Source organism: Equus quagga, chromosome 2 (assembly GCF_021613505.1).
Source record: "Equus quagga isolate Etosha38 chromosome 2, UCLA_HA_Equagga_1.0, whole genome shotgun sequence".
Taxonomy (NCBI): Eukaryota; Metazoa; Chordata; class Mammalia; order Perissodactyla; family Equidae; genus Equus; species Equus quagga.
Window position 1 is genome coordinate 130,593,074 of NC_060268.1, and position 25,031 is coordinate 130,618,104.

A 25,031-nucleotide genomic window follows, 5' to 3' on the forward strand; every position below is an offset into this window, starting at 1 on the left:
ATCTTTGGTATACTGTAAGTTTGTAGAGAGAGCTATCTGAATTAAGCGGCAGCCAATATACCACCTCATAAGTGGTGATATTGGACTTGGGAGCACTTTTCTAACTTTATTGGCTAGCTCAGACGGAAAACATCCCCAATACTGCCTCCCAAAGGCGAGAACAAAAGCTTGAACTGACTTAATCAAACAAATCTTTGCTTTCTAATGACCATTAAACAAAGACTGCTGCTCAAACTTAATTTTGTTTCTAGTCACACTAAAACTTCAAATGCAAGCGCGACACTTTCGCAAAATGACCTCTGTCAGTCTTTAATTCTACAGTCTTTGAAAATCCATTTTCAGGGGAAGCTTAATGACCAAACTACCTCTTTCCTCGCAATAATGGATCCAGCACATTCATGTTTTAAAGCATAGCACAGAAACTTCTGCCGTGCTTTTCCAGTCTTCAGCAATTGTTAGAGTACTTCTCTTGTTTAATTCTGTTTTGTGTTAAGTAGATTAAAGGAAGAAGATTTTAGTTTCAATTTTGAAAGTAAACGTTTATTTATCAAGAGAAATACTTGTTCAAATAGGCATAATAATTAACTCTGCAGAGACTGTTGGAAAATTTCCAAGCTGTCAAAGTTTTATAAATTTTAAAGTATATTTTAATATTTATTTAGAATATTGCCATAGTAACCCTCAGCATGAGTAGTTCAGAGGGTATTTGTTTGTTTTGTACCGTCATTGACCTCATTACAGAAACTGGGGAAATATGTTAGGGTGTGATATTCTGTTTTTTCAAACATTCAAAGCTGAAGAATCGACCTTTATTTATATATTTTAATATGAATACATTCTTATTATTTGAAAATGTACAAAGTATAAAAAGATAATAAGCATCACTTATTATGCAATAACCTCTCCAAAACAAAACAAAAAACAGTTCATACTGTATTAGACTTCCTTCAAATTATTTTGCATGAACACTGTTCAACCTAATAGAGATTTTACCATACTTTCAGTTCTATTTTTCACTTCATCTTATAATATAAGCGTGTTTTCTTGTCATTAAAAAACTCATACGTATTTTAAAATAATCTTTATATATTAGAGCGGTTTTAGATTTGCAGAATTATTGCAAAATAGTCCAGAGTTCTCAAATAAGTCACAGCCAATTTTTCCTTATGTTAGAGTGGTACATTTGTTACAAATAATGAGAAAATATTGATATATTATTGTTAACTAAAGTTCATACTTTAGAATTTACTTAGTTTTCTCCCGACGTACTTTTTCTGCTTCAGTATCCCATCTGGGGCACCACATATATTTAGTCTTCACTTCTCCTCAGGATCCTCTTCATTATGACAGTTTCTCAGACTTCCTTGTTTTTGATGACTTTAATAGTTTGAGGAGTACTAGTCAGCTATTTTGTAGAAAGTCCCTGAATTGAAATCTGTCTGATGTTTCATTATTAGACTGGGGTAATGTGAGTTTGGGGGAGAGACCACAGAAGATGCCATTTTCGTCATACCATGTCAAGGGTATATACTGTCAACATGACTCATAACTGTCCACGTTAACCTTGATCAGCTGACTGAGGTAGTGTTTATCAAGTTTTTCCACTGTAAAGTTACTCCCTTTCCCCCTCTTTCCAAATTGTAATTTTGGGAAGAAGGTCACTTTATGCAACCACCATTAAAGGTGTGAAGATTTATGTTTTATCTCCTTGAGGGAGTAGTGTATATGATCATATGATTTTTCCTCTTAAAACTATTGATGTGGTTGATTATGGTGTATAATTCTTTTTATACATTGTTGGATTCTATTTGCTGATATATTATTGAGGATTTTTATATCTATGTTCATAGCAGATATTTGTGGTTTTCCTCTCTTTTAGTGGTTTTATCTAGGTTTAATAATATTTAATGGTTCTAGGGTAATATTGGCCTCCTAGAATAATTTAGGAAGCATTTTCTCTGCTTCTATTTTCTGGGAGAGATTGTGGAGAGTGGATATCATTTCTTCCTTAAATGTTTGGTGGAATCCAGCAGTGAAACCCTCTGGGTCTGGTGCTTTCTCTTTTGTAAAGTTAATAAGTATTGGTTTCATTTATTTAATAGATTTAGGGACACTTAGGTTTTATATATATATATATCTCCTCATGAAAGTTTTAAAGGTTTGTGTGTTTGAAGGAATTGACACTTTATGTGTAGTTTACCAAACTGATAGGCAGAGGTTTTCGTAGTATTCCTTTAGCATTTTAATGACAGTGGGTTAGTCGTGATGATTCCGCTTTCATTTCTGATATTGTTAAATTACGTCTTCTCTCTCTTTCTCCCAATTTAACTGCCTAGATGTTTATCAATTTTATTTGTCTTTTCCAAGAACTGGCGTTTACTTTTGTTGATTTCTTTCTGTTGATTTCCTGTTTTCAATTTTACTGATTTTTGCCTCTATTTTTATCATTTATTTTCTTCTGTTTGATTCACACTTAAATTGTTCTTCTTTTTCTAGTTTCCAAAAAGGTTTCTTAAGATGGAAGCTTAAGATTGTTTTTAGATCATTTTTCTCTTCTGATGTATTCATTTAATGCTATAAATTTCCTTTTAAGTGCTGCTTTCACTGCATTTCACACATTTTGATAAGTTGTAGTTTCATTTCCATTTAGCTCAAAATGTTTTTTATTTCTTTTGAAATTTCTTTTTTCCCCATATGGTATTTAGAAGTGTATTGTTTAATTTTCAAGCATTGATCATTTTCCGGCTATCTTTCTGTTATTGAATTCTAATATACTTCTTCCCTTCTCTCCCTTGTGACATTACTATTATTCATTGTACATACCATGTGCTATAATCACTGAATGAAATGCTACTATTACTTTGAACAGATTTCTTTCAGATTAATTAAGAACAAGAAAAATAAAAGTGTTTTTTTGTTTGATTTATTCTTTCTCCATTTCTATCCATTTCTTTATGTAGGTTTGAGTTTCTCATCTATATCATTTTCCTTTTACCCAAACTTCTTCTTTTAACATTTCTTGCAGGACAAATCTGCTGGTGAAGAATTCCTTGAGTTCTTATTTGTCTTAGAAAATATTTCTTTTTCACTTTTGAAGAATAATTTCATTAGGTAGAATTCTAGTTTGGTAGGGTGTTTGTCTTTTACCACAAGTATTTCATTGAACTCTTTTGCTATTATGGTGTCTGATGAAAAATCCACTTGAATTCCTATCCTCATTCTTATCCTCTTATTTCTTTCAAGATTTTTTCTTTGTCTTTGACATTCTACAATGTAAATACAATAAATCTATGTGTACGTTTTTAGTATTTATCTTGTTTGGTGTTTTCTGAGCTTCCTAGATCTGTGGTTTAGTGTCTATTATTAATGTTGCATAGTTATTGGCCAATATTGCTTCTAATATTTCTTTTGTTTGTTCTCTCTCCTCTTTCTCATATTCCAATTATGCATATGATACATCTTTTAAAGTTGTCCCACAGTTCTTGTGTGTTTTGTCTTGTTTTGTTTTGGTTTTTGTTTCTTTTTGTTTTTCTTTTCATTTAATTCTGAGAAGTTTCTACTGATCCATCTCAAGCTTACTGTTTCTTTCTTCAGTCATGTTCAGTCTACAAATGAGCTTATCAAAGACCTTTCCCATTTCTATTAGAGTATTTTTATTTCTAGCATTTTCTTTTGATTCTTTCTTAGAATTTCCATCTCTCTCATAACTTTATACATCTGTTACTGCATGCTCTCTACTTTTCCATAAGAGCCTTTAACATATTAATCATAGTATTTTAAAATCTCTGTATGTATGATAACAGCATCTGTGTCACACCTGGGTCTGCTTCTCACATTTGCTTTACCTCTAACCACTGTGTTTTTTTCTACTCTGGATGAACTTGTGCCACATTTAATGTTTGCAGTAGCTGTACCTCCCAGGGGCTTCAAAATCCTCTAGTGTCCTTGCTTTTGTCTCCTGTCTTGACTTTGGCGTTCTTTAGCCTGTGTCTATAGTCTGTGTCTTTCAGCTCCTTCAGCTGTAGTCTATTATACTAGATTCCCCTTGATGTGATGGTAAGGTGTGGGAGTTGGGAGCATTCTGTAATCTTTAGTTAAATCTATCTTTTAGTGTGTCCATGTCTGTGACCTGTGACATATACAAGAGTTTATTTTGTATAGTTTCCAACCCAAACTCTGCACTTAGGTGAGAAAGGAAGGATAGAGGAGGCTGCAGTGAGAGGAATGCCCTTCCCCATGGCTCTGGGACAAGGCTCTGCTAAAGTCTTTATCCTGGAGAGCAAGCCTTTGTTATAAAGAATGCTCTGGTAGCTTTTTTAATAATGATTTCTCTTCTTTTCTTCTAGTTTGAATGAAAAGGTGCTCTTTCTCAGATCTTCAGCCATGAGAAGCTGGTGAAGTTCTTGGAGGTAAAGCTCAGGTGCATTTTACTACTCCCACCTCAACCAGACTGTGACTCCCAAGAGTTTCTTCCTCCCATGCTAATGTGCACTCAGTCTAAAGCAATTCATCAAAATTACCATTTCAGTGCTCCTACTATTTTATGGCTCCCATGACTTTTGTTCCAGGCAATCATAACTTAGCTGTGACTTTCTGGATTTACCTTTCTTTCCAGATCTTAGGGAGATAACGTGCTCTGCAATCTCAGTTCTCTGATGGGTCCCAGAAAAGTTATAGATTTTTAATTTGTTTGCTTTTTTGTTGTTATAATGGTGAGAATGACTATTTCTTTGGAGCTAAAACTGCCTCATAAATATTTTTAATGGTTAAAATATTTCTCCTAATTATAGTTTAGTTGTTTCACTTATTTCTTGTTAAGTATTTAGTTTTCGTCTTTTAATTAATAGAGATAATACAGAGATAAACAGTATTTTTTTATATTGTGGTTTAATTTAAATTAAACCCTTATGATTCAAATTATCAAGCCCAAGTTTATGCACATTATTGCTTTGATACCTAGGCCATATTGCCCTTCAAAAAACTTATTATACTCTGGGGTCCTATAAGAGTGAATAAAAGTGCCCTTTTATTATTGTACCTTTTGAACAATGCATATTGCCATTTAAAACATTAACATTTTTCAAAGTGAAATAGATTTTTAACTGCAGTTATTTTATTACAAAAATAGTGGGGAATGTGTACTTATGTTTATGTTTGTATTGACTATTTATGTACCTTCTTTCTTGACTCTAATTATGTTCTTTCCCCAACTATATATGGAGGTCTTAGAAGGCCATCGGTTTGTAAGTATTTTCTATGCGTTAAGAATGTTAATCCTTTATCATATTTACTGAAAATACTTTAAGTAGCATAGTATGTGTCTTTAATTTTGATAAGTTGTTTACTTTGAAATATATCAATTTCAAGTATTGGATATTCAAATATGCCAATACCTATGTGTGTAATTTCTTCTGTTGCTTCTAAGTTTAAAGAGTTCTTCCAATCTAGACTAATGGCTTTTTAATAGCACTGGTGATACATATTATCTTTCAACTTTCTACCTGGTTATCATTTTAAGAATTATCATACCACTGGAATGTCACTGGGGATACTTTGCTAGTATTTTCAGGCTCTTTAATGGTCTCCATCCTATTGACGCCACCTGCTACTGTTCTTGGTGATTTGATTGCCTTCAGCAGTACCACGAGAAATGTCTTTATATCCTGAGTTGTAATCATTGGCATGTACTTTGTTATTATCACATTAAGAATGAGAGTCAACACATAGGATCATAGTGTGCATGGTTTTACTCTCTCATCAAACAAACGACACACTCTTCTCTGGAGTTCCCACTTACTCTGCAAGCGATTCAGGGAGCACTCACTAAAAGAAAATCTTACTTCCAATGATCTTTTTTTCACATCAACTTGATAATTGTCGTCTTATTCTGTAGAAGCAGTCTGATTAGTATAAGTGAAGATTCCATACTCTACAGCAAGATATTCTTTTTTTTTTATCCTCATGATACATCGATGTGTATTATGCAGATTAAGTGCAAAAGTAAAAGGATGAATCCTCTCACAACCATCACTTTTTATACTAGATTAACATAGAGACAGTGCCAAATATTGAGCATTGAAAAGAGCCAAAATGTGCAGTATGTTCCCTCTCCTGATGTATTAAAATTGTTTGGTGGATGTTTGTACCTGTGAAGGGTGCCCATTTCTCAATACACTTTCCAGGTTTTGGGAAATCTTCCCTACCTAGGTCCACCTCCTAAAACAGGGGAAAGAGAAGCAACGTATTTCCAATCCCTACCCCCATCAGACCGGTCAACTGAAGACTTCAAGTCTTCAGAATTGAGTCAAAGGAATAGGAGAGTTGAAAAATTACTCACATCAGTGTCTAAAGTATGTTAGTGGCAATAATATACAGAGCAGTGGTAGAGTCTGTTTGTTTTCTGGACCTGATTATTTAGCCTTCCATGTGATTCTGTAAGACCTGATATTATTCCCCCAAAAATAAAAGTGAAGTTAATTTCTGATGATTGCAATAAAGCAATCGATTATGTAGAGACATACATTATCTACTTTATTGCTTGTGTCGGAAATGGCACTTCAAAGGAGAATAAAATCTTTTACTATTTTTTTCTTTAATATTAAAGAGGAAATAAATAACTTTTTATACTATCAACATTAAAAATCATTTTTATGGCTGCATATCAATAATAAAACATATGAAACTTGCACTTTTTTAGATGATATTATACGTTTCTCTTTTGTTAGATACAACATAACTTACATGTCTCATCAATCCCTCAAACTATTAATTTTAGTTTATAAAAGAAAAAAAGGCAACCTACACCAATTAAAATACATTTACTGGCCAAATACTGTTAGAACCATTTTATCCTAGCCCAGGAAAAGACAATCTAAAATGACATTTGAACCAGAGAATTTTTGCAGTGCACTTGCTATTTTTTTTTTTTAATTTGCCTGAAACATGTTCTATGAAAGATTATCATTAGGATTACTTTGCACATTTATTTTAAGAGTCTATGTAATACTGAGGTATTTCCCTAGGATTCAATACATATATGTATCCCAAGAAGAACATATGAAGTTTAACTTGTTGTTTTTCCAAGTTTCTTCAAAACCAAATCTTTACGGTACTGAGAGCCAGTGAGTTCTATATTTAAAATGTAAGATGTGAAATTATATTATTCTTTTAATCATTTAAGAATGTTGACTATTATTTTTCCTTGGAGACAATTGTAAGATGTGGTGCACACCCTCAAGGAGCTCACAATACGTTGGGAAAGAATTTTCAGGAGTAAGAATCATCAGGAAATGTTTCATTGAAGAGGTAGGCTTGGACTGAGTCTTAGAACATGACTTTTGAGGGAACCCAGAAAAGATAGGAGAGTCTAGGCTCAGAGAAAGACAATAAGCAGAGGCATGGAAATGTGAAAGAACAAAACACTTTCAGAGAATTACAAGTGATCTGACTCAGGGTAAAATGTAATGGGAACAGCAGTGAGGAATAAGGTAGTAAGGTAATGTTTTTTTTTTTTTAATCTATTTTTTTAATTCTTTTTATTAATTGCAGTAACATTGGATCATAACATTATATAGCTTTTGGATGTACATCATAATATATTTCGAATTCTGTGTAGATTACATCATGTTCACCACCCAAAAACTAATTATAGTCCATCCCCTCACAAGTAAGCCTAATCACCCCTTTGGCCCTCCCCTGCCCTTCCCCTATGGTAACCACCAATCCAATCTCCATTGCTATGTGTTTGTTTGCCGTTGTTTTTATCTTCTACTTATGAGTGATATCATACGGTATTTGACTTTCTCCCTCTGACTTATTTCACTCAGCATAATACCCTCAAGGTCCATCCATGTTGTCAGAAATGGCCAGATTTCATCATTTCTTATGGCTGAGTAGTATTCCATTGTGTATAAATACCACATCTTCGTTATCCATTTGTCCCTTGATGGGCACCTAGGTTGCTTCCAAGTCATGACTATTGTGTATAATGCTGCAATGGTTTTTAAATTTTGTTGGATATTGGATTACACTAATAACCTGATGGATGCTAGCTCAACCAGAAAATACACATACTATATTTCATTAAGAACCTTTTGGCAATATGATATCCATCCATGGATTGAAGATCATATAGATCTTCTTATGTTATGCTATGATGTTTTCTTTTTACCCTATATGCACCAGAAGATACGAAAGATTTAAATGGGACAAGATACATGAATGGGACAAGATATATTAGAAAACATTAGTGATTTAAATAGGACCAGGGGTTTGTATGATGTCAACATGCATGCAATTACAGTGGGATAAGCGTTCACCATTATTTCCTAGGTTAGTTCTTCTTGTGAGATTAAGAACTGTTACTTCACATTGCTTTGTTACTGCCTCTGATGTAGGTAACCATTGCCTTATTGCAATTCGTCAGTTGGGCTATCTTCTGTTGTTGTTCACCCCTAATACTTCCTCTTTGGTCTTTGAGCAAAGTACACTGTTCACTCCTCTGTATTATTTCATCTCAAGTGTGAACATAGACTCTTTCCTCTTTGCCAACAGCAGAGCCAATACCAGGCTGTAATTTCAATCAGAGTTTATCACAAGGGTAAGGGCAATGAATGGGAATTATAGCACAGAGAGTAAAATAAAACTCCTACCCAAACCTGGGATCTCTTAACCAAGTTCCGTCAATCTCTTCCTAACAACCCGAGAACTATTTCAGGCATCTAGATTGCGTGGAATCTAGACTACATTTATTCTATTGCTCAAAAAAGAAGCTTCTCCCTTGACATTGTATAATGTTCCTCTCATGAAATTTACTTCCCATCCCAGGGTTAATCTTCTTAGGTTGATTGACATTGGGAACTTTTCAGGTGTATGATAGATAACCTCCAAAGAAAGAAATCATCAATTCCTTCCTGGGGGTGGGGAAAAGGGAACATTAATCAAAGAATACAAATTTTCAGTTATGAGTAAGTTCTGGAGACATAAGGTATAGCATGGTGACTATGGCTAATAATACTGTATTGTATACCTGAAATTTTCTAAGAGAGTAGATCTTAAGTGTTAATCACCCCCCAAAAAAAGGGTAACTATGGGACGTGATAGATGTGTTAATTAGTTTTATTGTGGTTATCATTTCACTGTACATATGTGTATATGTGTATAACAAGTGTATATCAACTTGACATTGCATATCTTAAATATATACAATTTTTATTTACCAAAAATAAATAAATAAATAAAAAATTTTAGGGGCCGGCCCGGGGGCACAGCGGTTAAGTTCACCCTTCTGCTTCTCGGGGGCCTGGGGTTTGGTGGTTCCGATCCCGGGTATGGACATTGCACTGCTTGGCACGCCATGCTGTGGTAGGCATCCCACATATAAAGTAGAGGAAGATGGGCACAGATGTTAGCTCAGGGCCAGACTTCCTCAGCAAAAAGAGGAGGACTGGCAGTAGTTAGCTGAGGGCTAATCTTCCTCAAAAAAAAAAATAAATAAATAAATAAAAAATTTTAAGGAATCAATTTATTCCCTCCTTCTGGGTACATGCCTTTGCACACCTCTGAATCTACCTGTGACTTACCTTGATTAGTACAATGTAGCAGAAATAATACTCTAACAGTTCCTGGCCTAACCTTCAAGAAAGAAACCTTGAAGCTTCTATTTTCTTGAAAACCAACACCGTAGGAGATGTCTGACTACCCTGGGACCACCATGCTGTAGGAAATCCCAAGCTAGTCACAAGGAGAAGCCTTTTGGAGAAGGAAGAATGTCCAGCCAGCCTCCAGATGTTCCAGCCATCCCAACTGAGGAATTGGACAGATGAGTGATAAAGCTCTTATGAACTGAATTGTACCCCTCCCCCCATCCTCAACCGAATGAATATGTTGAAGCTCTAACTCTCCCCCTCCCCACCGCCACCAGTGTGACTGTATTTGGCTCTTAAAGAATTAATTAAAGTTAAACAAGATCATAAAGGTAGGGTCATCATCCAATAGGACTTGTGTCCCTATAAGAATAGAAAGACAGCAGAAATGCATACATACACGCAAAGAAAAGGCTATATGAGGACACAGCGAGAAGGTGGCTCTCTGCAAGCCAAAGAGAGAGGTCTCAGGGGAAACCAAACCTGCCAGCGTCTTGATCTTGGACTTCCAGCTTCATGAACTGTGAGAAAGTAAATTTCTGTTGTTTAAGCCACCCAGTGTGTAGTATTTTGTTATGGCAGCTCTAGCTGACTGATACAGCAACGTTGGAAGTTCTAGCCCCAGCAGATACCCTATATGGCAGATGAACCACCCAGCTGTGCCATGCACAGATGGAAAAATCATGAGAAATAATAAATTAGTTTTGTGTTAAGGTCCTAAATTTGGGGATAGTTTCTTATGCAGTGATAGATAACTGAAACAAAGGTAAAACCTACCCCTATGCACAGAGGTGTTTGTCGATAAAATGACGTTGGCAAATATTTCTTGTCTATCATGGTCACCAAGATCTTGGTTATTTGGTGCTATTCATGAATCTCTCACTATATCCTTCTACACCAGACTTTTCCATAGTCACTTCTTATTCAATTAACTACATTTGACAATGCAGTAAATCATCATCACAATTTTTATCTTATATTTGTAAATCCTTGTATTTTTTGTGGGGGACAATACTTTAACTAAAGTATTAGTTAAAGAACTGTTGAATATTATTTGCTAATATCCTAGTTTTTATTTTTTTCATTGAATGTACTAAATGAAATGGTATACACTTTTCTTCTGGGGGTTAACATTAATAATTGTTTTATGAACATAATTTGACATCACATGATGAATCTGGAGTTTTCCAAATTTTTTCTGCACTTTGGAACAAATTAAAGAGTATATTAACTACATGTTCCCTGAATATTATAGAGATCTTTAATTGACTTTTCAATTAATTTGATGATATTTTTACATTTCTTGAGTCAATAACAGTAATATTTATATTACTCTAAATATTTATTTCACAATATTCAAATTAACTGGCATAAGCTGTGTGGGCTATTATTTTGGTTCTCAATCATACTTGTGGTATGTCTATTGCCAACTTTATTGATGAATAATGACAAATATAATTGAATATATTTAAAATGCACAGTGTTGTGATTTGATATACATAGACATTGTGGAATTATTACCAAGATCGCAACTGTCACCTCACATAGTTAACTTTTTGTGTGTGTGTGTGTAGTGAGAATGCTTAAGATCTGCTCTTGGCAACTTCCAAGTATATAATACCTTATTATTCACCATAGTCACCATGCCGTACATTAGATCCTCAGGACTTCTTCTTCTTATAACTGAAAGCTTGTATCCTTTGACTTATATCTGTCCATTTCTTCCTCCTCCTAGCCCCTGGCAACCATAGTTCTAGTCTCTGTTTCTATGGCTTTTTTTTTTTTTTTTTAAGATTTCACATATGCATGAGATCCTACAGTATTTGTCTTTGTCTGGCTTATTTCACTCAGCATAATGCCCTCCAAATTCATCCATGTTGTTGGAAATGGCAGGATCTCCTTTTTTATGGTTGAATAATATTCATTGTGTATACACATTTATAAATAAATATATATGTATACATATATATCTATCACATCTTCTTTATACATTCTTCTATCAAAAGACATATAGGTTGTTTCCAGATCTTGGCTATTGTGAATAATGTTGCAATGAACATGGGCATGATAATGCACACTCTATATGAAATTTGAGCTCAGCTATTGTTCCAAAGATTCTTGTTTTCCAGGACAGACAATCTCTTCTAGTAAGCAGAGTAAAATTAACTGTCAAAACTAGAGTGCTTCCCAATCTTCATACAAGTGAATTGTCATTTGGGGTATATTTTCTTCATAAAGATTTGAAATTTCTCATTTCTGTAAAATGCTAAATGTCCTTACCTCTTAAATTGCAAAATACAGGCTGCAATCTAGCATTCAGGAACTTGCGGGTTGAAGAAGACTTGTCGTCAAGCAGGGCAACACTGGTTGGCAAGCACAATCCTTCAACGAATCAGTCAGATTTGCTCCCTAGCTTGATGTCTCCTGCTGCAAGTCAGTGTCACAAAATTACTCTTACTTTGTGCTCGCTTATTGTGGTAGTGTCCTAAATTGTACTAATTTTTTAAAAAATGTTTTAGATGTTCTTGACTCCAATGTGTTTATAAGCTAACCCTCTTAGCAAACAAAATGTGGTACTTATATAAAATACAGAAGAAAAATGATAAGAGAATACATATTCCTCAAAGAAAGAGATAGTAAATCTACATATTGTTATGCAAGCTTACCAAACAAGATCAAAGGTACAAGAGTCAAGAGTATAGGCGTCTAAGTTGGGAGAGGGACAGTTAAGGAAACTAATTCAAATCTTGAGGAATTGTTAATCAGTAGAAAGAGCTTAGATACTGAAATTAGATAGAACAGGGATGGAATTCCACCATTGATCAGTTACCTGACTTTGGGTGCCTTATTAAACTTGCTTTCTATATTTATGAAATTGAGATAATAATATCTATCCCCCAGATTCTTGGGAGGTTTATTTAAATTATGTACATCTATGTTTTGCTCAATCTGAGTGGAAAATGAAAAATTATTCAGAGAACTGAAAGTAAGGCAGATAACCCTGGTTAAAATATCCAGGAATAGGAGAGACTTATCTTCACTAATCAGACGGGAACAAGGCCCAGTGTTAAATTAGCAATATATCTCAAAGAAAGATGCTGAAAACAGACTAAAAACCCCTTGCTTCAGGAATAAGAAAACTGATATCCCTACCAATTATGTGATGTTGATAAAAAATAATGAAATAAAGACCTAACTCAGGTGAGGTATCTGGTGACTGGGAAATAATGAATACGAAGGAAGAACAGTAAAACATCAGAAGAGATGGAAGCAGGAAAGGGGAGGAGCCAGACTCTCTCTGTTCTATGTACAAGAGATTCTCTCAGAGAAATAGAATTAACTCTGCCTGACGCTAGTCTACTGGCTCTCCTGAGGGCAAAAGGTCACAAATGAAATTAAACTGAAGGTTGTTGGTGTTTGCAAATTATAATTTGACTAGAACCCCTTAATAGTGTAGAGTATACAACTTCTGGAAATATATGCAGGAGCCGTGACTTCTTAGGGATAACTGTGAAACAATAGGCCTTATTGTCAATCTTGATTTGCTGCTAACAATTTGGAATCTTGAGGTTTCCATTACTGCTTGCCTAGATATTGATGCCTAGGGTTTGGGTTACTAGTAGTTGCCAAAGTGTTTTTTCACTTCTTTGCCAGTTACTGGTGACCTAAATTCTGTGGCTTGACAAATTAATCTGGCAGAAATAATTAAGATAAATCCTAAGAAACATCCCTTAGGTATTTGGCCACATATATCAGAGTAGGTCAACTTAAAAATAGGACTGATGACTATTCACAAGTTATATGAAAATATTAATATAAGTATTTTCATATATATGAATATACATATATTCAGACATGCACAAACAAACACATAGCACTCCATCATCATTTATTAACTAAGAATGTAGGAAGACAAAAACCACTGATCAAGGTCATTAAATTGCTCATCTTCTGTTAAAGCAGGAAATGGCTTACTATTCTGGAATACCTGCAGCACAAGTTGAGATATATATGAGTCATTACAAAGAGTTTGTTTTCATAAATGGCAGCCAAAACCGTGATTAATAGAACTCAGATTACAAAGGAATTGACACATGGTTAAACTGTTCAAGAACTGAGAGGAGAATGTATACTTTCAACAAAAGTAAAAGGTTTCTGTTTTGCCTCACTAATTGGTCCAAGCTCAGCAGTCCTCAGATTCCAAATTAAATACTTTCTGCATGTTATCTGTAGCAGTAAATTACATAATGCTTTATAAATTGTAGTTAAAAAGACAGTTTTCTTTTGAAAGTAGGATACAAGGTCAGCGAGGATAAGAGGAGCAATCAGTATCCTATTGTTTCTTCTTTGTAAAAGAAATGTGTTTGGAACAGTTAGCAAGGCAATCTCATTGGCAACTAATAGCCCAACCAGAGCTATTCGACAATTTCATGTTTCTTTGATTTGTTGGAGTTTCTAATGTTTTCTCATAATGGGTCGTCGTAATATAAACATGCTGGCATTATATAATCTCTTTTAAGTTTGTGTCTGGGAGTGTTAATGTTGCGCTATACTTGAGCCAGCTACATTTTCCTGTGTCCCACTTGTTTGAGAGAGGTAGTTGCATTATCAGAAGTCCAAGTGGGACTGAAGGTTAAATCTAAATAACATCTCTTCCAATTGGAAATTTGTGAAATAAATTCTGGTGAGAAGACCCAGTCGCTATTAAAAATTCCTGTGTATGGAATTTCCTCATATGAAATATTGAAGTGTAACATGAATTCATTATTGTTATAACCTTGATAAAACACATGTTGTATCTGGTCAAAGAATAAATCAATGTGTGATAAAATGTGTATTGTGCTCTAAATTATATATTCTCATCAATGTTTTTATTCACAAGGAATAAAAGAAGCTGCATGTTGCTATTCTTCACCAGAGAATACAACACGACAAAGCTATCAAGGGGAGATCACAAAGAACATTTCAATTGTGTGCTAGCCAAAGACTGGACCTTAAACCTGACACAGAAACAAACGGAGAGAATCAGAAATAGTGAATACAAAGGTTACTATAACAAATTCTGTAAGTAGATACATGCTATCTTTTCTTTTCTAACCTTCTTTAAAAGACATAAAGTATATAAGGTAATAATTATAATGATATATTGTTGAGTTGTAATATAAATAGATATCATAAATAATAGCACAAAAATGTGAATGAGGCAATAGAGCTGGTAGAAATAATGTTTCTATATCTCACTGGAGTAAAGATGGTATAAATCTGAAGTAGATTCTGATAAATTAACATGTATACTGTTAGCTTTACAACAATCACTAAAAAATATAGTGGACTGTCATTAAACAATTAAAATATTACACTATAAAATCATCCATTTATGCAAAAAATCCAAAAACAACATAAAAGAGGAACAAAAAGAAATAAAATATATTTAAAAAAGCAAAATGGCAGATGAAAATTCAACTATATCAATAGTAGTATTACATGTAAATAGATTAAAGAAGCCAATCAAAGAGGGAGTTGGATTGGATAAAAACATACACAAACACAAGGTCCAACGGTGTACTGTCTGCAAGAGACATGGCTGATAGTCAAAGATATAAATAGGTAGAAAATAAAAGGAGCTAACATCTGCTGCCAATCCTCTTTTCTGCTGAGGAAGACTGTCCCTGAGCTAACATCCGTGCCCATCTTCCTCTGCTTTCTATGTGGGATGCCTACCACAGCATGACTTGCCAAGCGGTGCCATGTCCACACCTGGGATCTGAACGGGCAAACCCCGGGCTGCCTAAGTGGAATGTGTGAACTTAACCTCTGTGCCACAGGGCCAGCCCCTTCTGTTTACCATTCCTATTCAATGTTATACTGAAGATTCTAGCCAGAGAAATTAGGCAAGAAAAGCAAATTAAAGTCATATAGGTTGGATAGGAAGAAGTAAAACAATTTTTACTTGTGGAAGATGTTATGTTGCATATAGAAAATACTGAGCACTAAAAGCTATTAGAGAAAAGTGAGTTCAGCAAAGTTGCAGGTACAAGATCAGTATACTAAAATTAATTGTATTTCTATAGACTAGCCATGAACAATCTGAAAATGAAATTAAAAAAAACAATTTCATTTACAATAGTATCAAAAAGAATAAAATATTTAGGAATAAATATAACAAAAGAAATATAGTTTGTACTGTGAAAACTACAAAATATTGTTGAAAGAAATTGAAGGTCAAACTAAGTAGAAAGACTTCCCACATTAATGGATTGGAATATTTCATATTCTTAAGACAGCAATACTTTCCAAGTTGACCCTAAGATAAAGTATAATCCTTATCAAAATCTCACTTGTCTCTTTTTCAGAAATTGACAAGCTGAGACTAAAATTCATGTGACAATGCAAGGGACCCTGAATAACCAAAGCTATATTGAAAAAGAAGAACAAAGTTGGAGGACACACATTTCCTAATTTCGAAACTTACTGCAAAGCCATGTAATCAAAACAGTGTGGTACTGTCATATCAATAGACATATAGATCAATTGAATAGAATTGAGAATCCAGAAATAAATCTATATGTTTATGGTTATTTGACTTTCAATAAGGTTGCCACAACCATTCAATGAAACAAAGAATATAATTTTCAACAAATAGAGTGGGACAATTGGTTGTCCATATGTAAAAGAATAAATTTGAACCTCTACATCTCATCATATACAAAAATCAATTCCAAATGAATAGAAGATCTAAATATAAGTTGTAAAACTATAAAACTCACAGAAGAAAACATATGAGGAAATCCTCACAACCATTGGTTAGGAAATGCATGCTTAAATATGGCATAAAGGCACCTGCGACAGAAGAAAAAAGTAAATTGGACTTCATCAAAATTGTTTAAAAAATTACTTTAAAACGTTTATTTCAACCATACTTTTACTGACTTAAACCATCAACAAAGTTAAAAGCAACCCACAGAATGCAAAAAATATCTGCAAATGATATATCTGATAAAGGACTGGTAACTAGAAGATAGAAAGAAATCTTACAACTCAATAATTAAAGATAGTAATCTGGTTAGAAAATGCAAAGCATCTGAATAGACTTTTCTCCAAAGAAGATTTACAAATGGCTAACAAGCACATAAAAAGATGCTCAACATCTTTAGTCACTAGATAAATGCAAATCAAACCACAATGCAATACCATTTCATATCTACTAGGATGGTTAAAATAAAAAAGACAGGCAATAGCAAGTGATGGTGAAGATGTGGAGAAATTAGAACCCTTGCACATTGCTGGTGGGAAGATAAAATTGTCCAGCCACCTCAGAAAACAGTTGGAAGTTTCCCAAAATGTTAAACATGGAGTTACCGTATGACCCAGTAATCCATTCCTGGGTGTTTAAGAGAAATAAAAACAATGTCCATACAATAATTTTTATACAAATGTTCGTTGCAGCAGTATTCATAATAGCCAAAGTGGAAGCAACTTAAATGCTCATCAACTGATGAATAAATTTTTTTTAAAAGTTGTATATCCATACAATTGATTATTACACAGCCATAAAATGGAAGTAATGGTACATACGAAAACTGGATGAACCTTTGAAACATTGAGCTAATTGAAAGGAACCCATCACAGAAGACTGCCTATTATATGATTTTATTTGCATTAAATTCCAGGGTAGACAAATCTAAAGACAGGAAGTGTTTATGTGTGTGCCTCAGGCTGTGGGGGCATGATGAGGTTGGGTGAGATGGATTTTTGGGGGGGAGTGATGTAAATATTCTAAAGTTGATGGTGGTAGTTGTTGTACAACTCTATGAATGCAATAAAAATCAAGGACTTGGACCCTGAATGGGTGAATTGTATGGGATGTGAATTACATTTCAATAAAGCAGCTAAAAGTAAAAAATGAAAGAAAAAATGCATTTCTAAAGGAGGAAAATCATTTTTCCTTGTTTAATTTCATTATTCTGGGGTTATTAATGGATATAGATTATTAATGGGTGTGAATTTGATAGAACACCATTAAATAATCCACCATTTTCATTTTCATCATGCTATTGAAAATATTACTAAATGAACTTAGCACTTAGTTATGATTTATTACTTGTTCTTGCCTCCGGATCTATTAGAATATAATATATTCTAAATTCAATAAGATACATTTTGGAGTATTATGATAGTATAATTTCATCTTTTTTGGAAGCAATTGTCTTTTATATTTTAAATTTTAAGTAAGCAAATAAGGATATCTCATCTCTAAAAAAATTAATACAAGTTAGATTGCTCAGTGCAGAAAGAAGAAGTCTACAACTAAAAATATGGATTTCAGATTTTGCTTGGCTAATAACATTATTCTCTATTTCCTAAACACATGACACATGCAGTATTTCTTTTCTTATAGTCAGCTGACATTGATGTGACAAACAATTTACAATCACTTTATTGCTGTATCATTCTGAATATTTATTTTGCATTGCTTTTTAAAATTAAGATTTAAAATAATGCTCCAGTATACATAGTTGGAGCTCAAGAATCAGTTAGTTTGAAAGATAAAGGGAAAGATGAAAAGGAGAAGGTAGTGAAAATGTCTTACATCAGTTTGGCAGAAAACATCTTTCTTTAATCTGTCATAGGGAAGAAAGCTAAATTACTGAAAATCTATGTATAAAAAGTAATTCTCCTAGTAGGCTACCGCAAAATACTGAATCGGGTGATTCTTAGAAAAAAAAATGATCATATATTTTGTCAAAACATGAATCTACTCTTGGAGATAGAAGTGAAAAAAATTCTAATATTACTCTGTTGAAAGAGGAGGGGAAAGTTTTTTTAATTAATTATTGTGGTCATATTCTTATTTTGAGTTTTGGATGTGAACCCTGTGATGTCAGTCTCCTTAATCAGTGGTCTTCAAATGATTTTGATGATAGTATGTCTGTTGACAAAATAATTTCGAATACTCACTACCTAGATAGGACTGAATTAACATTTTATGTGCATTATAATTTTACATTATGAACATGTAAAGTTAAAAATTTGAGATATAATAAAAAATTGAGAATATAATAAAATAATGAAATAACATAATGAAAATAAAAAATTGAGATATAATAATTTAAAATATCTTGTTAATTGTTATAGTATCATAGTATCAATAGATAAAACCCTGAAGTGTTATACATAACTATAGCAAGCTAGTTAATTTTATTGGATGAAAATCCATGTTTCAAGTGGTCTATTTTATAACTTTCATTTTTATTTAGGGTACACATTTGAACTCATCAAGGTAAAAGTTTTGTTATGACAGTCATCCTGCTTATATCCTGCTTGTAAACTTTTATCTTTCCATTTCCTTTCTCTTAATCTGCTGTTTGGGGACAAGCAGACCTTGCTGTTTCAAAGGCTGACGCCACTTTGCGGCACTGATTATCTGGAGAAATGGTACATTTTTAATTTGAAGCATGGTCTTTAAAATTACAAAGATTTTGTTTGGTTTCTTGAACTCAAGCCCACCTCTTGCCAGTTGTAGGTCCTTGTAAATGTTATGCGGTATCGTTAAGATTCAGCTTCCGCACATATAAAATGGGGTTGATAATAAGCAGTCTTCCTCTAAGGAATTAGTTATAATTATACAAAATAACACCTTCTAAGTGCTCAGCTCAACCCATAACGCTTAATTCAACTGCGTGAGTTGTAGCTGTAATTATTTTTGCTATAGTTATCTCTGGAATAAAAGATAAAAATTAAACCTCATTCTCAACCCCACCTTTTAAATCTAGTTCTCCTCACTTAAATGTCACCTCTCAATGTAACCCACCCCCTGCCGCAACAATCCAAATTTCCCTCAGTCCTTCCCTGAGGCCCCTAACAAGGGTAATGATTTTTCACGCAAAAACCTTCTAATATTTTGGAAGATTTTATGTATTCTACATTTATTATAATTATTTGTTTTTTTGCCTAATCCTGGCATCATTCTCCCACCAAACTCCCCATCATAATGAAATTTCTTTGAAAGCAAAGGCTGTATTCTTAGATCTTTCAAGAGCCCGTTTAACAGAGTGACTGCCTTATCCACAATAGTTTGGCAAAAGCACCTTAAGAATTAAGAGAAAAATAATTTTCAATTTCAGCTTTTTTACACTATGATCTACAAGCTGATCACTTATACCTGCAACTTCACATTTTGTTTAAAAATATTGTATTTCTCTATGATCTGTAACAACCTTCAGACTTACTGTAAAAACAAGTATCAATCAAAGATTTTTAGATAGGAATGTTACTAGAATTTTCTTTCTGACATCTTTTGTTATGTAAAAAAAGTCTACTAAGAAATAAGAACCTTTCCTTAAGAAGTTAGAGTGTATAAATCTTTCTTGTTCTGGTATCCACCTGTTTAGCTTTTCAAAACACTCATGTGTGTGTACATGCACACACACACATCCTTCTAGATTTCCTGAATGATATCATTAAGAGCAATATCTTGAAACACCTGGTAAACTTTTAAAAAATGGCCACATAATTTTATTGTTTATGTTAAATATCCATAGAGCTGTGCTATCAAGAGTTTCTAAATGTGTTAAAACAGTGTTGTATCTAGGTAGTAAATGTTAGCATGTTATCAATCATCTGATTGCTGTAGACAGTGAGAATAGATAAATCAGTGTTCTAAAATAAAAAATAGCAACAATCACATAGTTGGGACTACATTACATTTTTTTATGTTTTTTAACTGTTCACAGATTTACATAGAGTAAAATGATGCTTTTTTATGTGTAATTTTTAATTTTCAAGCATAATACACTATACCCTAATCTTCAAACTGCTATACAATGGTACCCATAGACTAGTAAACAATCCAGAGCTTAGGAAATGAGTCAACTTTGGACTGTGTTATGATTATTTTGGCACGGACATAGAGCTGGCATGCATAACGGGAGGGTAGAATTTGCCTTCATGGAAAGTATGATCCTGATGCCAACCATCTTGGAAAAAATATAAGGGGCAGAAAATACGAACTTCTGGGAGCAAGCATTAAAAGTGTGCTAAAAATAAAATTCTTTCCCCTAACTGCGACTTGAGGTCAATTTATTCAGTTTTCCAAGGCTTGGAGTAGTTTTCCTGGTCTAGGATACAGGGAGCAACGGGGAAATAAGGTTAGGATCTCCTAAGGTAGTGGGAGCTTATGCTGCGGCTTTAGGTTATTTTCTTTGATGTGCATGTGTGTGTATGTGGTGTGTTCCTATTTATCCTCAAATCCTTGGTAAAGGCTTGTTAACTGTACATCCTAAGGTGTTTTGTGGAAAGCTAGGAGGTCTACATCAATTTTTTAGGTGTTGGAGCGAGCCGTGCACCATCTCATCACACACACCAGGTGTTTCAGCACCCCTGAAACAATCGCGGGTAGCTTGAGGGATGGCAGTAGCCACTAACAGAGGACAGCTCTAAGCAGCCAGGTGGCAATGTCTCAAGGACTCTGTGTTGCAGTATCAATATTGCAAAGTCAAGAATCGGAGGCCTTCTTCTGGGAAACTCAGACATAGATGGAGAACCCATTAATGGGGGCAAAATTCCAGAAATTTGGTTAGTAGGAGATTTTAACATAATGGTTCGGATATAAATTTTAAAAAAATAAGCTATTTTCAGTAAATATTTCCAGTAAATATTATGGGATAAATTAGAATTCTGTTTTTCTAGTATAATAGCTATAAGTATTAACGTGAATTTAAGTACTCTAAGTAGATATAAGTGACGCTACTTTTTCCACTAGAAATAGAGGCTGTTATGAACCCAATCAAACACTAGTAAATATGTACTCTTTCCCAACATGCAGAAGAAACCTTTCCCATTTGCTCACAAGTCTCACAGTGGACAAGATAAAATTGCCTTAGAATACCACAAACATCTCACAAACATGAATTTACTTTTGAAACTTTAAAACTGGAAATTTGAAAATGCCAGGGAGCTAATGTATTACATAGAGAAGAAAGTAATGATTTTTGAGAATTTTAATCAGTAAATGTTACAATATATTTCCGTGCACAGTTAGTGAGCTATTTCACAGTTCAAGGATAGGGCCATGTAAGTTCCTTTTATTTATTAGATCTCACATTTAGGAAGAAACTTAGTTAGGGGTAATCAGTACATACATTTTTTAGCTCGTTTTAGCTTTGTCAGTTGTTTCACCTAGTTTGTACTTTTATATATTTATTCTTTGAGTAAGAGGACAAATTATGAGAGAGAGGTTATTTCAGTCATTTCAGAACACAGCTATACAAGATTTGAATGAATTTCTTTAATAGAACAGAGCTCTAAAAATAGGTATACAAAACATGTATTTTAAAAAGGAATTCAAATGGACTCATGTCCTGTGGAAAAACACGTTTATTTGAAAAGATAGATCAGCAATTTGGGGAGATGTTCTACGCTGGGCTATGTTTGAATCATTTGAAATTTAATTGAGGCACTTTCTCTGGATACACAGTAGTTTTCAGGTTCAAATCTCTTTTCCTACAGCAGCTAACTCCCTCTATCACATCACAGAAGTGGAAGATGGCATGGGAGCAAAGAGGTTAACTTGCTTTTCCAATGCTGCAGGGAGAAGTGGCAGCAGGCGGGCAAATTTCCAATATTTCCAGCATCACTGTAACCCCTTGTGCTTCCTACATGTGCATTAGAAGGATAAGTAATAGGGTAGAGAAACAACTGCTCTTTAAATTGTTCTCAATTGTCCTTTTAAATGATAGCTCAAGTCAGCGTGTAATAAAAGATTGTTTCCAAATTGCAGTGTTCAAAGAAAATGTTTTAATTGTCTTTTCCTATATAGCCCATCAACAAGCACAACGTGTAAAAAAAAGTATATATGTGTATATATATATGTATATAGCCAGGACTTATTAAGACTTATTAGGGTTTTAGAAGTCACTGATTCTCTGTTGAATCACCATGAGAAGAAAAAATTCTTTCCCTGAACATTACCTCAGGCAGGAAAAACCAAGAAAATTTTTATTACCCCAGTTGAATATACTAGACATTTTGTCCTACTATTCTGTGCAATTTATTAGCATTAACACAATACAAGAGATTGGCGTTGTACAAAAATAAAATAGACCCTGTGGAATATATCAAGATAAATTACTTATGCTAACTCCTAGGGACCATGTCATCCTCTAGTACAAAAGCAGAGTGGCTGTTTTCTTCCAGTTAATAACTCAAATATCATTTGTCCTTAAGGCCCTCTTAGTGTTATCACAAATATATGTAGAAATAACATTGCATCTAGTACAAAGTGAAATGCATCAGGGGTTGACAAATCTATGTATAATCTTATAACAATTGTATAGTTGTACTACTTGTCTCTCAATATCTATTATTTTAATTTTCCTGTAGCTATCTATACCCCAAATTTTACTCCAACACATTGACAGGTAAGTAATATAATGGACACACACACAACACATAGCCTCTATAAATAACATACACACAATATTTAATCTTCAGTTAAAGAATTAATTTTCATTTAATTTGAAATTGTTCTCTATAAATTCAAATACCTATTTAAAATAGATATTTAGGAAAATATTTTGTAAATACCATCTAATATTAACTGTGATGTTAAATTGGCTAATGTAAGGAATAAAATTTTGATTGCTTAAAGTTTGCAGAATCATTCTTTGGATGGATTATTTCTAGCTCACACTTAACAAAAAGAAAAGAAAAAGGAAAAATGGTCAAGCAAGGAAAATTTTAGTGTTTTAGAAAGACATACAACTAAAGATGAATCTGTTTATGTTTAATGTAAACTAAGCAAAAATTGTGAAGAGCAGATGTGAAAATCCTTGATGAAATAATAGCATATAGAAATTGAGTATATTTAACAATGATCCTTTAAGTAGGGTTTACCCAAAATTGCAAGAAACATTGGGATATCTATTAGGAAAATATATGGTTTTGAAAAGTCAGATAAAATAAGTATTGTACTAATCTGATTCTTGGAATTTTGATAAAATGCAATTCTCATATCTTACAATGACTAGAGAAAACAGAGGTAAATATTTCAGTATGCTAAAATACATTTACTTGCAACTACCATTCAATATTATAATTAAGATGTCAGCATATTTTATTTACGTTAACATTTTTGTTCATGTATTCTTTGCTTGGTCTGACAAGTATACATTGATACACTACTGTAGGTTAGTCTGTTTTATGTACTAAAAGTTTTTGCTCTCATGCATTTTTGTATTCTATCGGGGAGAGAAATATTAAAGTAGATACTGTGAAGGACATAAAAGTCAGTGATAGGATAGAGAGTGAGGGGGCAGATACATCGGACAAAGAGGTCCATGAACTTCTGTCTCTAGAAGTGACATTTAAGCTAAGACCTGGGAAGAAGAAGATGCTAAAGAGTGGTTACAGATGATATCTTGGAGTAGGTCAAGACCAGTTCAGGAAATATTTTCAGAAAATAAATAGGTAAAAGATAAACAAAAATGCCCACTGGCAATTTAATATTGGGATAAAATCTCTGTCTAATGAAACAATATTTAAAACAGAAAAATGTCATCAATATTAGAAAAAATAATAAGGAATCAGAAAATGTAGTGAAGTGCAGTTCCAATACACAAGATCAGCTACAGCTCGAACAAATGGAGGAACAAGCTCATTCTTTAAAAGAAGTCCTCAGCCTTCCAGCTCAGGATGACTAGACACTCACCCAGCAGCTGCTGGGATTAGCTTCTTTACTTTCAGAACAGGACACAAACCATGCTATTCAGCCAGATAATTTGTAAAGTATGTAAATTCCCTTTAATGAACAACATCGAACCAGACCAAAGATCATGATTTCAAAATACTTGATGTTAATTTTGTTAAAGGTCAGGTTGAAAGAATTGATGTATTTATAAGGCAGCTTGCAATTCACAATTGAACTACTCCATATCTTCTTGTTATTTTTCTTGAATCAAGCCAAAAGACCAGGAAGCTGGGTACTTTGGTCAGTTTGTTTTGCTCCCAAGCTCAAACGGTGACAATAGACCTATCTGTCAGCACCATCACGTTGACCAATATTGAAGATTGCTGTAAAAAGAAAATATAACAACAACAATCTATACAAATTCTTATTCTATTTATTGAAGGAATATAGCCGCTACCATTTTCCACATCATCAATTTTGCATCTATTATAAGATCCACGTGTGAAATTTCTTCCTTACAAAGGCCTGTGAAACGATCCTTTTATTCTGAGAAATCAGCATACGTGGCTGTGATGAACATAGCGAATCACATAGCTGCAAGTGTATCTATTTTATTTAAGCCAGATTTGCTGTTCAACTTTAATTCCACAGAATTTTGACTTAATCTATACAAATTTTATATTGCTCTTCACTTTTGATCA